Source organism: Taudactylus pleione, unplaced genomic scaffold, assembly GCF_031769625.1.
Source record: "Taudactylus pleione unplaced genomic scaffold, aTauple2 ptg000094l, whole genome shotgun sequence".
NCBI classification, from domain to species: domain Eukaryota; kingdom Metazoa; phylum Chordata; class Amphibia; order Anura; family Myobatrachidae; genus Taudactylus; species Taudactylus pleione.
In genome coordinates this window covers 2,094,232-2,108,914 of record NW_028284496.1, presented here as the reverse complement: position 1 = coordinate 2,108,914, position 14,683 = coordinate 2,094,232, and the positions used below count along the sequence as shown (strand labels likewise).

General features: G+C 44.4%; 1 pseudogene; it reads left to right on the top strand.

Annotated features, from left to right (window-relative positions):
- Nucleotides 1–5,834: 5,834 nt before the first annotated feature.
- Nucleotides 5,835–14,295, top strand: LOC148526760 (interferon-gamma-inducible GTPase 10-like; annotated as a pseudogene).
- The last annotated feature ends 388 nt before the right edge of the window (nucleotides 14,296–14,683 follow it).

Genomic DNA, 14,683 nt, shown 5'->3' with positions numbered 1-14,683 from the left:
TGTTTAATGTCACAGTACATACACATGCCATGACACAGTACATACATATGTATCTTTAACTGAGAACAGGGACATTCTTGATGCTGGAGAAGCCTCTGAGAATGGGGACCAGATCAGTCATTGCAGCAGTCCAACAGGACCAGGAAAAGTCATATCTGCAGAACCTCATGGCTCATTGTCCTGCAGCACACACAGTGCACATTATTATTATAGCACATGACAGAGGGCCCTCTGCACCCTGGCATAGGACTACAGTAATGTCAGCCATAGAAGTACAACAAACTGGGAGTTCAGGCAGCTTTTGGTACATTGTGCATGTGTAGGTGAGTGTTCCTTCCTTGCAGCATTCTCTTATCTCCCCCCTGCCCATATATAAAGCTGTCAAGAAGATCTGACAGTTCTGCTACAATACATTTAACCCCCTCTGCACCCCCTTAGAATGTAGTTCTATTAACCCACCTTGCACTGTGTGTCCAGACTGACACACATAACAGACCTCTGACATCCTGCACACAGCATCCTATTCTCATACAGGACAATATAAGTTGTTGCTGGTACCTGTATAATGTAAGTTGTTGCTGGTTGCAACAGCTGGCACAGTGACTGAAATGCATTGCCATTTCCCCAGGTAGTGAGAGGGTAAATGGAGGCAGTGGATACACTGCATCACAAAAGCAGAAGAAGCAGGGAATCGGTGAAAGCCGGACCGGACAAGATTCCGGAACGCCGGACTGGGACAGCTCCCTGCAGCGACCTCTGCGCTGAGGAGCTGTCAGCTGTATAATGCGAGTCCCCGTCCGGGGGATGTGTCAGGGACAGGCAGGGATCGATCATTACAGTGGCTCCCTGCCGGACCAGATGCCGGGACGCCGGAACGGACCAGCTCTGCTGCTAAGAAGCTTTGTCAAGGGGATGTGTATTGACAGCCTGTCACCCAGGGGGGGTTGGGGGGTGGGGAGAGATTACAGCCAGCTCCCTCGGACAGACATCGCGTTTAGGGCAGCACAGATGGTGTAATGGTTAGCGTTACTGCCTCACAGCACTGAGGTCGTTGGTTCGATACCCACTACGGCCCTAACTGTGTGGAGTTTGTATATTCTCCCTGTGCTTGCATGGGTTTCCTCCGAGTACTCCGGTTTCCTCCCACACTCCAAAAATATACTAGTAGGTTAATTGGCTCCTAACAAAATTACCCCTAGTGTGTATGTGTGTGTGATAGGGAATATAGAGTGTAAGCTCCACTGGGGCAGGGACTGATGTGAATGGCCAAATATTCTCTGTAAAGCGCTGCGGAAAATGTGTGCGCTATATAAATAACTGGTAATAAATAAATAAATAAAATAAATATTTATCGCCTTTAGAGAAAAGCATTTCTGTAAAGGGATTGGCCAGTTTACAACTTTTCTATATGGATTCATAAGAGAACTGTGCTCCTCCCCTATAGTGTGCAGCCATAACTCAGTGTGGATATTTCCAATTCCATGCTTGCAAACTAAGGAGGTGTAAATGGGGCTAATGTGGTGCATACAACGGATATAGGACCTCCTTCCGAGATTTATGCTAATCCAATTGCAACTCCATACTCTCACAGATCGCAATTGCTAAAATACCTTCCAAAGCACAGCCGAGCATAGGGACACCCACTGCTGCCTTCTCATATCCGTATGGTAGCGTACAACAGCACAAACATCAGTAACATCGATGCAGAACTGGCAGTCACGCAGCATGTAAGGCGAGTGTGACCAGCCGCAAATACCGTTGCTCTCCTGACACGCAGAGAGGTCTCATGCTGCGCTGGAGATCGCAGTGGCTAATTTATGCACGCCCATGAAACGGCGTGCAAACAATCCGACATGCCTGCGTTTTTGAAACCATCCCCCTTAGTTAACACCCCCAAACACTGACTACCTGTCACTCACTTTGCGAGTGAATCCTCTGTTCGAGCATGATCGTAATACAACTGAGTGCAGTGCGGAATTTGTGCATGTGCAATAGCGATCAATCACTCGATCTGCGTAAATAACGACACTGAATACATTTTGGAATCAGGCCCATAGATAAAAGGTAGTGGGCCAAATGTAATAGGGTGCGAGTGTTCAGGCAAATACCAACTCGCAGCTTCTCGCGGTTTTTTGAAAGTGCGAGTTTGTGCTCATACTCGCAAAAGTAATAGTCTGCGAACTTTTGAGCTCAAGGCTACTACACTATGCCAATGTGTGCGAGTATTTCCTATGTAATAACAAAAAACAACAAAATAATAACAAAAAAGAAAACGCAATCACTGGCACCTGAGATAAATCTATTAATTGACCACTGACTAGCTTGCTGCTCTCTATAGCAGAGGATTTACTCTACCCTCTTTTATAAGTTAAATTAAAAAATACAACATTGAGAGCGCTGGCAGACAGTTTTATATATAAAGAAAAAATTTTTTTATTTTATCTGGTTTCCTTATTAAATCAGCTTAATGACATACACATATTCCTTCACATTCAAAAATTCTCAATATACAAAAACACTTTCCCAATAAGAATACTTATTAAATATTCGCATGTAATTCACTGATGAACTAATTAGAACATACACCTCCAATGTTACTTCTAAAAAAAATATTTTCCACTAATATCTGTTATAGTAACCAGTTGCAATTAAAGGACACATATAAAGATCACAGGTCTATAAACAACAGCAGATCTCATTTAGGATAAACAGAAACAGTTGTAGTTTTTTTTCGTTTTAGCAGATAATGTGATGATTCCACTTGAGGCTTTTATTATCCTCCCTTGATATTATCCTTTTCTGGAATATTGTATATGAGTTTTTAGTTCCAGCTAACACCATATGTTTCCTTTTCTAATGCAATTTGTATAGATTTGTGAAAAAGAATGTCCATTCTGCAGTATCATTCACTAAGTACACAGCAATCAGTTCTGTTTATGGCTGAATATACAGACACAGTGACAATTGGATCATTTTAAGGTGCAAGATTTTGCTTTAGATACAAATAATGTCTAGTTATGACTATAGCTGACTACACAAGCACAGCGGCAATAAAATCTCTTTTGCGAGATGTGAACGTATACTTTGCAAAAAACAGATTGCATCCACAGATATATTGTATCAGCGATATATGTATTCTCATGTATAAAACTGAATGCTTTGCATCCACCAGGTACAGTATATGTATCAATGATATATACAGTACGTTCCTATGCATAAATTAAAAAAATATATATTTATGGTAAAAAAATAATCCATCATGGCCATGAATAAAAAAGTATATACATTATTATCACCACATTTTTCCTCCGATATTTAAAAGAAGGGGGCTTGTCCTCCACCTCATTCAGTGGGTGCCGTTTTCTTCCCTTTCCTTTATTGCCTGTTCTATTATATTACCCAAGTTCTATCTTGACAATGGGAAAATATCTGGATGAAAGATGCTTTTTTGCAAGTTATTTTTGCCAGTTATAGTAAACCCTGAAAAATGAGAGTTTTGTCGCACTCTATTACATATGCCAGTGAGTAAAAAAATGTGAGTTTAGCGCTCAACTTGCATTTTTTACAAATTTGCACTCTATTACATTTGGCCCAGTATATTGTTTACTTCTTAATAGAGATGTATGCCGACCCCCGTATTTTGATTTTGCATCTGTATCTCCTTCACGGTTTTGGATCTGGATTTGGTTTTGCAAAACCAGCCTTGCGTGTTTTGGTTTTGGTTTTGGATCTGTATTTTTTTCTAAATTATAAAAACAGCTAAAATCACAGTATTATTAATTTCCAGTCAATTTTGACCACCTCACAGCTCACAAAATTGTTCACCAACATAGGCCAAAGGCTGGCTGGCTAAACTAAGCAACCAACACAGCAGCGGCACAAACGCACGGCAGTTATTGTTTACAAATGTTTTGCAAATTAGTAATGTATTAGCAATAACCAATCAAACCAACTTGCACGTACGTTCAATAGAAAACAATACAACACAGAAATTTACTAAACATCGTGCGTGGAATATCCTTGCTCAAAACAAATAGTCGTAATTGACAAGCAGCAAACAAAAAAAACATGTGTAAATAGCAACAGCAGACACACAAGTGCACATGCCCTCAGCCTATTCTCAGTGCCCAACCTGTATTTCCCTCCTGGTGGTGCTGGGCCACTGATGACTGGCGCTCCGCGCCCATGTAATTCAGTCAGCCTTTTTGTTGAGCAGTTCCCCCAAATCTCCCCATCCATAAAAACAGCGTTCTGTACCTGCCGGTCAGAAACAGTGCAAGTCAGGTACAGTGCAGGTCAGGTACAGTGCAGGTCAGGTACAGTGCAGGTCAGATACAGTGCAGGTCAGGTACAGTGCAGGTCAGATATAGTGCAGGTCAGATACAGTGCAGGTCAGGTACAGTGCAGGTCAGATACAGTGCAGGTCAGATACAGTGCAGGTCAGGTACAGTGCAGGTCAGATACAGTGCAGAGTACAGTGCAGGTCAGATATAGTGCAAGTCAGGTACAGTGCAGGTCAGGTACAGTGCAGGTCAGATACAGTGCAGGTCAGGTACAGTGCAGGTCAGATATAGTGCAGGTCAGGTACAGTGCAGGTCAGATATAGTGCAGGTCAGATACAGTGCAGGTCAGGTACAGTGCAGGTCAGGTACAGTGCAGGTCAGATACAGTGCAGGTCAGATACAGTGCAGGTCAGGTACAGTGCAGGTCAGATACAGTGCAGAGTACAGTGCAGGTCAGATACAGTGCAGGTCAGATACAGTGCAGGTCAGATACAGTGCGGGTCAGGTACAGTGCAGGTCAGAAACAGTGCAGGTCAGATACAGTGCAGGTCAGGTACAGTGCAGGTCAGATACAGTGCAGGTCAGGTACAGTGCAGGTCAGATACAGTGCAGAGTACAGTGCAGGTCAGATACAGTGCAGAGTACAGTGCAGGTCAGATAAAGTACAGGTTGGACACAGTGCAGATCAGATATAGTGCGGGATATTGTGCAGGATACAGTGTGGGTTGGATACAGTGCAGGCCAGATACAGTACAGTATACAGTGGGGGCTGGATACCGAGCAGTTCGGATACAGTGCAGGTCTGATATAGTGCAGGATACAGTGTGGGTTAGATACAGAGCAGACAAAATACAGTGTGGTATACAGTGTGGGTCTGATATAGTGCGAGATACAGTGCTGGTCTGATATAGTGCAGGATACAGTGTGGGCTGGATACAGTGAGGGTCTGATACAGAGCAGACTAAATACTGTGTGGTATACAGTGCGGGTCTGATATAGTGCGGGATACAGTGTGGGCTGGATACAGTGCGGGTCTGATACAGTGAGGGTCTGATATAGTGCGAGATACAGTGCTGGTCTGATACAGTGTAGTATACAGTGTAGGCTGGATACAGTGTGGGTTAGATACAGAGCAGACTAAATACAGTGTGGTATACAGTGCGGGTCTGATATAGTGCGGGATACAGTGTGGGCTGGATACAGTGCGGGTCTGATATAGTGCGAGATACAGTACTGGTCTGATACAGTGTGGTATGCAGTGTAGGCTGGATACAGTGCGGGTCTGATACAGTGCGGTATACAGTGTGGGTTGGATACAGTGCCGGCTGGATACAGTGCGGTACAAACACCCCTTATAGATATATGGTATTTTATCGCAGTTGCAAGCAGCATCTTCTCTCAGACTTCTCTTGGAGAAGAGATGAAAAAAGTAGGTCAGTATGATTTGCTATGTACATCAGTCTTGCTTTGTATAGTGTTACAGTATTCAGAATCACCAGTTACTGTATTAAGCATCATTGTACATTACAGGGTAGAACTGAAGCCGTCAAGATGGATCCTATTAATATGCGGGACCGCACTGATAAAGATGGAGTTCGGGAGATGAGGTTTGTTATTATTAATAATATTATATAGCAGAAACCAGGGTCTGGTTGGCAATTTTTAGCCTGAGGGGCAAACGCAATGAAGTGGTCCTAGCATCATGAAAGTGGCAGAAGAACTGCAGGTGTGGTCTATCTAATAGGGATGCGGTTTAAATGTTTAATGAAATATATTTTAAAATATTTGTGTCAAAGGGGCCTATTTATCAATAATCACATACTCAATGCGATATTAGCACCCAAAATCATATTGCGTTATGTGATAACACCGCCGGAATGTATGCAATAGCACATGCGATGGGCTCAGAGTGAAGTGACCACATCAGCGGTCTCTTAATTCCTCTATTGGGGCCCCTGAGCATGCACAGTCTACTGACCATGCATGTGACGCGGCCACTGCTGGGGAGGAATAGTTGACCATAGATGATGCTATCTTCAGATGTTGTTAGCTGCGGGGGCCAAACTCCAGAATGCTTTGCACTCCAGAGCTTGGGGAATATGACAGCTTTGCAATCCCCATGGGGCCTGCGGCTGCTGTAGGGGATGGAGGCACCATCCATGGTACCTTTAGGTAATACTTACTATTTATGGGTATCCCCCAAAAGTTGGTGTTTTTGAGGAATATGAAGAAAATAGTTAATGATAAATAGACCTCTAAGAACAATAATCAAAAACGTCACCTACCAACCCTGTAACTTAAATAACAAGTCCTCTTCCAACCATCTCTGCCCAAGATCTTGCTTCGGAATCAGTATGTAAAAGAGGCCCATAGGCTTCTATCGAGTAACACCGTTACCCATCGGGATGAAGCACCTGACTGCAGTGCATTCCAGGTGCTTAGTACATTTTGGGAATGCGGTTATACCCACAAAAACTGCATTTTTGGGGGTTTTACCACAATTTTACCTTTAGTACATCCCGTCCTGTCAGTGATGTCTGGTCAACCACTGCAATCACAGCACAAAGATACAAACACCCACCAAAAATCAATGCAGCCCACCTCCCTCTATGTACAGCCTGAGTAGTCCGCAAGTTAGCGGAAGCATCGGTTACCTTGCATACCATCGGACCCATACACACTCTAGTGGTTGACCTGACCCTACCGCGGACTTTGCTACATCTCCTACAAGAAAATTGAGAATAGTCTAAAAGTGCTGTCCAGTTAGTAACTATACTCCTATATTCCTTTTCTTTCCGTCCCTTGAAGTTCCACTGCAGTATTATCCACCAGCTTACTCTCCCCTGTGTTCTTCCCAATATTACAGATAGAAATCCCCACAGGTAAGTATATGCTGTTCCCTAAAAGGTTTCTTTAACAACCTCCCTCTCTCGATTACCTCCACCTGGCTCTTTCTCTTCACCACCCGCTTAGTGGAGAGGTACTCACCAATTATCCACCTTGTTTCATTCACAGAAAGGTTTCTTTAAATTCAAGAAGACATCCAGTTCCTCTTATCCATGTTATAAAAATTATTTTAATTTCACTTAAGGTCATCAACAATAGTCCATACAATAAAGATAAAAATGGCCCAGAATAAAACTATAATAGCTATATATCCACTACTAGGGCACTGGAGTCTGCCCTCATGTACCTGGGAAGTGAGGATCCAACTCACCTGATGTTTAAATGGCAATGTGCATGCTAGATGGATAGAAAGCTCCTTACTTCCATGAGACAGGAGAAATTAAGTCAGATCCAACACCATCTACGCGTTTCAGACATCTAGTCCTTCCTCAGGATGTGGTTTAGATCACACAGAAGCTACTTTTTATACCCTTATGGATGATTCCCACTTAAACCAATTTCCTTAAAACAATCCAGTAAAATAATATAAAATATACTTATACTGTCAATATGTATATGTACATTAATTAAATCCTAGTGGACCAATCCAAAATGCCATACAGTTTATACAATTCCATAAAAAAACACTTTATACATCTATTTTACCCTTAATTAAAAGGAAAACCAGCTATGATCCATATTTCGCATATGTCTTCTGTAAACCCGGAGATTGCCCTGGATTATCCTCTGGCTGCGTAGGATCTCTCAATGCTTAATTTATGCATGCCCCTGCAACGCACTGGCACACCTGCATTCGCCCGACCACTCCCCCGTCACCACCCACAAACGGCACTTCTTGTTGCCCCCTTTTTCCAGGAGGGACAAGACCAGGGTGTGTACCAGCTGATGCATACCCGATCAGGCTGCAGGAAGCTTCAGTGTGCGTCCATCGCTCAGTACCATACACCTGCATAACACTTAATCTGCTGCTCACCAGCATATTCAGCATTGTAAAAATTACTCTTCAAAAAACTAATTTCATGGTGAATTGTTTAACTTTACCATTAAAATCTTGGACAGCGCTGAGCAATGCAAACAGCTTGTTCAACAATTTTGCATCTTAATTGGTACCAAATATACAGAACTAGACTTATTGTGTCCATGTAAAATAATGTTTGCTTTATTTTGTTTTTTATCAGAACAGAACTTTTACAGAAGACAATGGACACAACCGAGATGGTTCCTGATAATATGTGGGATGAAATTAATGTAGAAAATCAGGAGATCAGTTCTGCCATAGAAAAACTGACCTTACCAGAGCAGTTGAACTAATAAATAAAACATTAGAGTGTTTAGAAAATGCCCAATTGAACATTGCAATAACAGGAGAAGCAGGTGCTGGAAAGTCCACGTTTATTAATGTTCTCCGTGGTTTGATTGATGAAGATGATGGTGCTGCCAAAACAGGGCTAATAGAGACCACAATGGAGCCAACTTCTTACTCACATCCACATTATAAAAATGTAAAGTACTGGGACCTTCCCAGCATAGGAACACCCAGTTTTAAGGCAGAAGATTATTTGCAACGAGTTGGTTTTTCCAAGTATGACTTTTTTATTATTACTGCATCTGGACGTTTCCGAGATTGCAACATCCAACTGGCTAAGGCCATCCAAGCCATGAAAAAGAATTTCTACTTTGTGCGATCAAAAATCGAGTCAGACATGTCAGCTGCTAAAACAAGAAGACCTAAAACATACAATAGCATAATGGGGGAATTTGAATTGTTTGTTTGGGTCAATATGTTTTTAATTTGGTTATAAAAAAAAAATAAAAAAATAAGTTGAGTGGGGTGATGACTGACAGAGGGTAAGTATGGCAAGAAGTATTACAAAAGTATCAGAACCACCACTAGGCCACCACTTAACCTGTCACCATTGGATATATATTTTATTTTTTGTTGGACAGATAACCTTGAACTGTGATAATTAAATGACTGTCAGGTACACCAGGAGTGTGAGAAAGCAAATGAGACAATAACAGATGAGTTTAAAGCTTCTGGCTCTGATCATGTTGGGCATTAACTGTCATGTCAGTGTTCCTAGAAAAGAATGTAATGGCTAATAAATTTCTTGAGTTCTGGTTGCTTAACCAGGGCCAAAACTAGGGTTTTTGTCACCCGGGGCAAGACAGTAATTTGGTGGGCCCCCCGGTAATTCCCCCATAGTAATGCCCCCTGCAGCAGTGCCCCCATAGTAATGCCCCCTTCAGCAGTGCACCTACAGTAATGCCCCTGTACTCAGGGCCGGCTCTAGGGGTGTTCAACCAGTGCGGTCACACAGGGGCGTGACCCATAGAGGGGACGGCACCCCTCCCCAGCATCCCGATTTCAGTGGGACAGTACTGTCCCGCTATTCCACCCACGGGCTGAAGAGGCCCGTGGGTGGTCGTGTCGGACCCCCAGATAGTGAATGGATGCCGCGCGCATGGGCACGGCAACCATTCACTTACGGGAGAGGGCTGGGGGAAGCCCAGCCAGTGATGGAGTGCTGGGCTTTACCCCCAGCCTGACGTTATTTGGAGGCGTGCCATGTGGGCGCCACCTGTAGAGGGGGGCACCCCTCCCCAGCATCCCGATTTCAGCGGGACAGCACTGTCCCTATGTTCCACCTGCGGGCCAAAGTGGTCCGTGGCTGGTCAAATCAGGAGGCTGGGGACCCCCACCACCGCAGCTGTGCGGCAGCGCCAGACCCCCAGAAGGTGAATGGATGCCGCGTGCATGCGCGCGGCAACCATTCACTGATGGGAGAGGGCTGGGGGAAGCCCAGCCAGTGACAGAGTGCTGGTCTTTACCCCCAGCCTGACGTTATTTGGACGTGTGCCATGCGGGCACTACCCGTAGAGGACGGCACCACTCCCCAACATCCCAATTTCAGTGGGACAGTACTGTCCCGCTGTTCCACCTGCGGACCGAAGTGGCCAGTGGGTGGTCAAATCGGGAGGCTGGGGACCGCTGCAGCTGTGCGGCGGTGCAGGACCCCCAGACAGTGAATGGATGTCGTGCGCATGTGCGCGGTAACCATTCACTGACGGGAGAGGGCTGGGGAAAGCCCTTTACCCCCAGCCAGACAATCTTTGGAGGTGTGCCATGCTGGCACACCTCCAAATAACGTCACACAGGGGGCGTGGCCTATGGTAATTAGGCCATGCCCCCAAATTTGCCACACGCGAGGTTAGGGCGCTCTCTCAAGAGCCAGCACAGGGTGCTCAGAATCCTGGAGCCAGCCCTGCCTGTACTAGTGGCCATATGGTAATGTCCCCATAGTAATACACTTGTGCTGCGCATATGGTAATGCCCCTGTAGTGACCAAATAGTAATGCCCCTGTAGAGCCCACTGGTAATGCCACCTGTAGTGCCACCTGGTGATGCCCCTGTAGTGCCCCCTGGTAATGCTCCTGTAGAGCTCCCTGGTAATGCCCCTGTAGGTAATGCCACTGTAGTCCCCCTGTAGTGCCCCCTGGTAATGCCACCTGTAGTGCCCCCTGATGATGCCCCTGTAGAGCCCCCTGGTAATGCCCCTGTAGAGCCCCCTGGTGATGTCCCGGTAGTGGCCCCTGGTAATGCCCCTGTAGGGCCCCCTGGTAATGCCCCTGTAGGTAATGCCACTATAGTTCCCCTGTAGTGCCCCCTGGTAATGCCACCTGTAGTGCCCCATGATGATGCCCCTGTAGAGCTCCCTTGTAATGCCCCTGTAGAGCCCCCTGGTGACGTCCCGGTAGTGCCCCCTGGTAATTCCCCTGTAGTGCCCCTGCTAATACCCCCGTAGTGCCACATACACACACACACAAAAAAAATACTCATCTTAAACCCCGCTCCTGTGACTGCTGCCATCGGGTCTGCCCAGCTGCTCCTCGGAACTATGGGAGAGGCGTCATTACGTCTCTCCCACAGTGCCTGTGGGGAGAGCCGGAAACTGGAGTTCAGGAGAGAACTCCAGCCTCCAGCTAGCATGGCGCTGCAGAGCAGGAAGCGGGCACCTGCAGGTAATAACATCTCAGCGGGCATCCGGCTTGAAGTCTCCCTGCTGGGCTGGAGGACACTGGTGCCGGGTGCAGCGGCACACCTGGTGCACGTGCACCTCCAGCCCCCCCTAGTTGCGGCCCTGGCTTAACAGATTGTTGGGAAGGACGATACCAGGTGTTGATGACCACTACTACTACATTGAGAGTTGCTGAAAGAGACACCTGGATCCATTCCACTCATTATAAGAGTGTATCTGAACAAAAGGAGAATCAAGAACAAGAAAAGGGAGAGGTGCTTCGTCGAGACTTTTTTTCCAGCAACTTAAACTTGCATGAGGGCAAAGCAACTGAAAGAAGGATGAAGAATAAACATTACAACATGAATGTTTCCTGTCTTCTGTGTACTTTCTTTTGTTCTTTTTAGCTGGAACTATTTTTGATCTGACACCAAAGTGGAACGCTCTGGAGGTGGGTCTGATAATGATGTTATGGGATATACATGGGGAGCTACCCAAAATCAGGCTATGACCTAACTCAACTTATAACTAAGGAAAAGGTTCATAAATCAGGGGAATAATTAGTAAACAAAGTGTACAACATGTTTGGTTTTGGGAGTATGGGACATTACGGTTACAAGAAGGACAGATTAAATCTAAGTATTGATGCAGAAGGGAACATGCTTTCAGCAGATGGGGGTGCTAGCAACCAATAGGATGAATGGTTGTCCTTTTCCCCAAACTTTGAATGAGTGTGTTTTAAGAGAAGGTAATACTGACTGTGGTAACACATGTCCATATAAAACATATAATTCTCTATTAAGAAAGAGAATATTAAGCAGAGTGGTTCACTGAGAAAGTTTTCAAAATTCGTTAATGGGATGATGTATATGCCGGGAAGACTTCTGCTGATAAAACTGTCAACCATGCTAGTGATATATATTTTATTAAAATTATATTTCTCTTTATAAAGTGTGTTAGGAATATGTTCAAAAGGACCAACAACCAAATCAATTACCTTGGTATAGAAATGGATGTTAGGGTCCTAAGAAAGTATTACAACACAGAACTGGACAATCTATATTTGCCCAGGAAATCAAGTGATGGAGAATGGGTTTGGTGGTGGTGCTGAAGGTGTGGATTCAGAGGAGAAATTGATAGAAAATTCGGTCCAACTTAAAGCATTGTTCAATTTTAGTATAATAAATAGATCTGATGAAACTTTGGGATTTTGAAACACTATGGAGGGTTTGTAAATATTAGGAGCCCATAATTGAAGAAGAAAAAGGTCTATGGGCCTGATTCAGACCCACTCGCAAGCGGCTGTCCGCTCGCAAGTGGGTCGATGTTGTGCACTGCACATGCGCACGACGGCAGGAGCTCCGTCGTGCGCATGCGCCAGACGCGACGAGCGAAGGACTTTCCTTCGCTCGTTGTGTCTGATCAAAGGGGGCGTGCTGTCGATGTTGATTGACAGCACGCCCCCTTTGGTGGGCGTGCCGGGGGCATGCCTCCCTGACGGGGGCGTTCCCAAGGGAACGCCTAGCGTCAGAAGCTGGCCCACTGACATCACTAGTGATGTCAGTGGGAGTGATTTTGGCTCTGATAGAGCCAAAACCACTCCGGGCCTTGCGGTTGAAAAACTCAACCGCAGGCTCCGGCTCGCAGTGGCGATGGTCGCGATGGTCAAGACCATCGCGGCCATCAAACTGCACACTCATATAGGCTGTGGGTGGTGACCCACAGCTATACGAGCGTCCAGGAGGACGCTCCATAATTATGGAGGTCGGCCCTCATTCAGAACGTGCGCTCTGCTCAGAGCGTACGGCTCTGAATGAGGGCCTATGTCTGCATAATAGTGATTTGAAATACTCAAACGTCCTTTAGAGGATTTGTATTTAAGGAAAGAAATGTGAATAGATTTAGCCATACATAATTATATGCATAGTGAATGTTACACCAGACATCAGATAATTTAGCCCTAATTTCCCAAGCATCTTTTATAGGTTAGATGAGTTCCCACATCCTACCAATGGTCCCTAGGTATCCACTGAGCGCATATAAAGGTTGTCTTACCCTCTCCTCCTGTACTCAAATAAATGATCGATGTCTGATTTGTGTTTTTTATATATATATATATATATATATATATATATATATTATCTAATAACATTTTATGTCTGGCTAAATGTCATAAGTTAAGAAGGGTGATAGTTTAATAGACTATCAAAGGGTGGACTGTCAAAGTCAAATACCAAAATTGAATGAAGTACAACTTAAAAAAACAACTTTCTGTATGTTTAAACCATATTTTATATATTTCTATATACTTAAATATTGCTCTTCATGTATCACGCAATGTTATATATTAGTGTTTATATTCTTTACAAACGTTGCACAATTTCCAAAATAACAGTGTGTAAATATAGCACTGAAATTCAATGTATGAAAATATGTTTGATTTTTTAAGTGATCACAGATTTGTGATCACTTATTTATTCAACATTGCTTGTAGTTACAGCGTGTTTGGTAAATGCATATGCTTTCCATAAGAACCTGTTTTTTAACTGTAAATTGTTAGCTGGACTTTCCCACTCTGAGTGATGAGCGCCTGAGGACATAAGCACACATGCATACGACAATGATGACAAGCAAGATGTTACGACGACTATTGCGTAGTGACAAGTTTATCTAAACTGTAATATGTGTTACTAAGGTTACTCCTGCATTGTTTACTGTGTATAAAATGTACCACACTGACCTTGCAAGTCAGTGCATTCAGAATTGAAGCCTTGTGTTGTGCCAACCACACATGCGCATTGTATGGGTGGTAATCTTTGTTTATCTTTATGCAAATAAATCTTTTGAACTTTGGAACTCCAAGAACCTGAGCGGACTTCACAATTATTTTACTTTGATAAAATAAACTTATATAATTTAAAAAAAAAATCTACCAATGCATTCAAAATTGTACAGTATATTTACTGGGCTGTTTTCTATTCTTCTCTAGTTGGAGCAAAAATAACTTTCACTTAAAACCCAAATACTCTACTGATACTGTTAAGGTTTGTCTGGGACCAGTGTACAATGCTTGGGATCATGGTTGAACTGGTCATCTAGCAATTCTGGCAAATGGCAGAAGTGCTGATGGCCTGGTGGGCCAGTCTGGCTGTCTAAAGGCCTGGTCAAGCAACTCTGCCTCCAGGTGCTCTGCTCGGCTGGCATGCTTGGACAGGGTGTGCCGCAAAACTACACCCCCATTATAGGAGACCACACCCCATGTGGCATGTGGTCATGCCCCCTTTTCTGTGTGGAAAGGATCCCAGGGCCAATGCTGAGGGGATGTAGTCAGCATCCCGGCATGCGGATTGCTGATTGTCTGAATACTGATGCCAAAATTCCGACAGGTCGGAATCCCGGCACCAGAATCTTGACCACCAGCATCCTGAAGGTAAGTAATGGAGTGTTAGGGGGAGGTTAGGTTGCGGTGTTAGG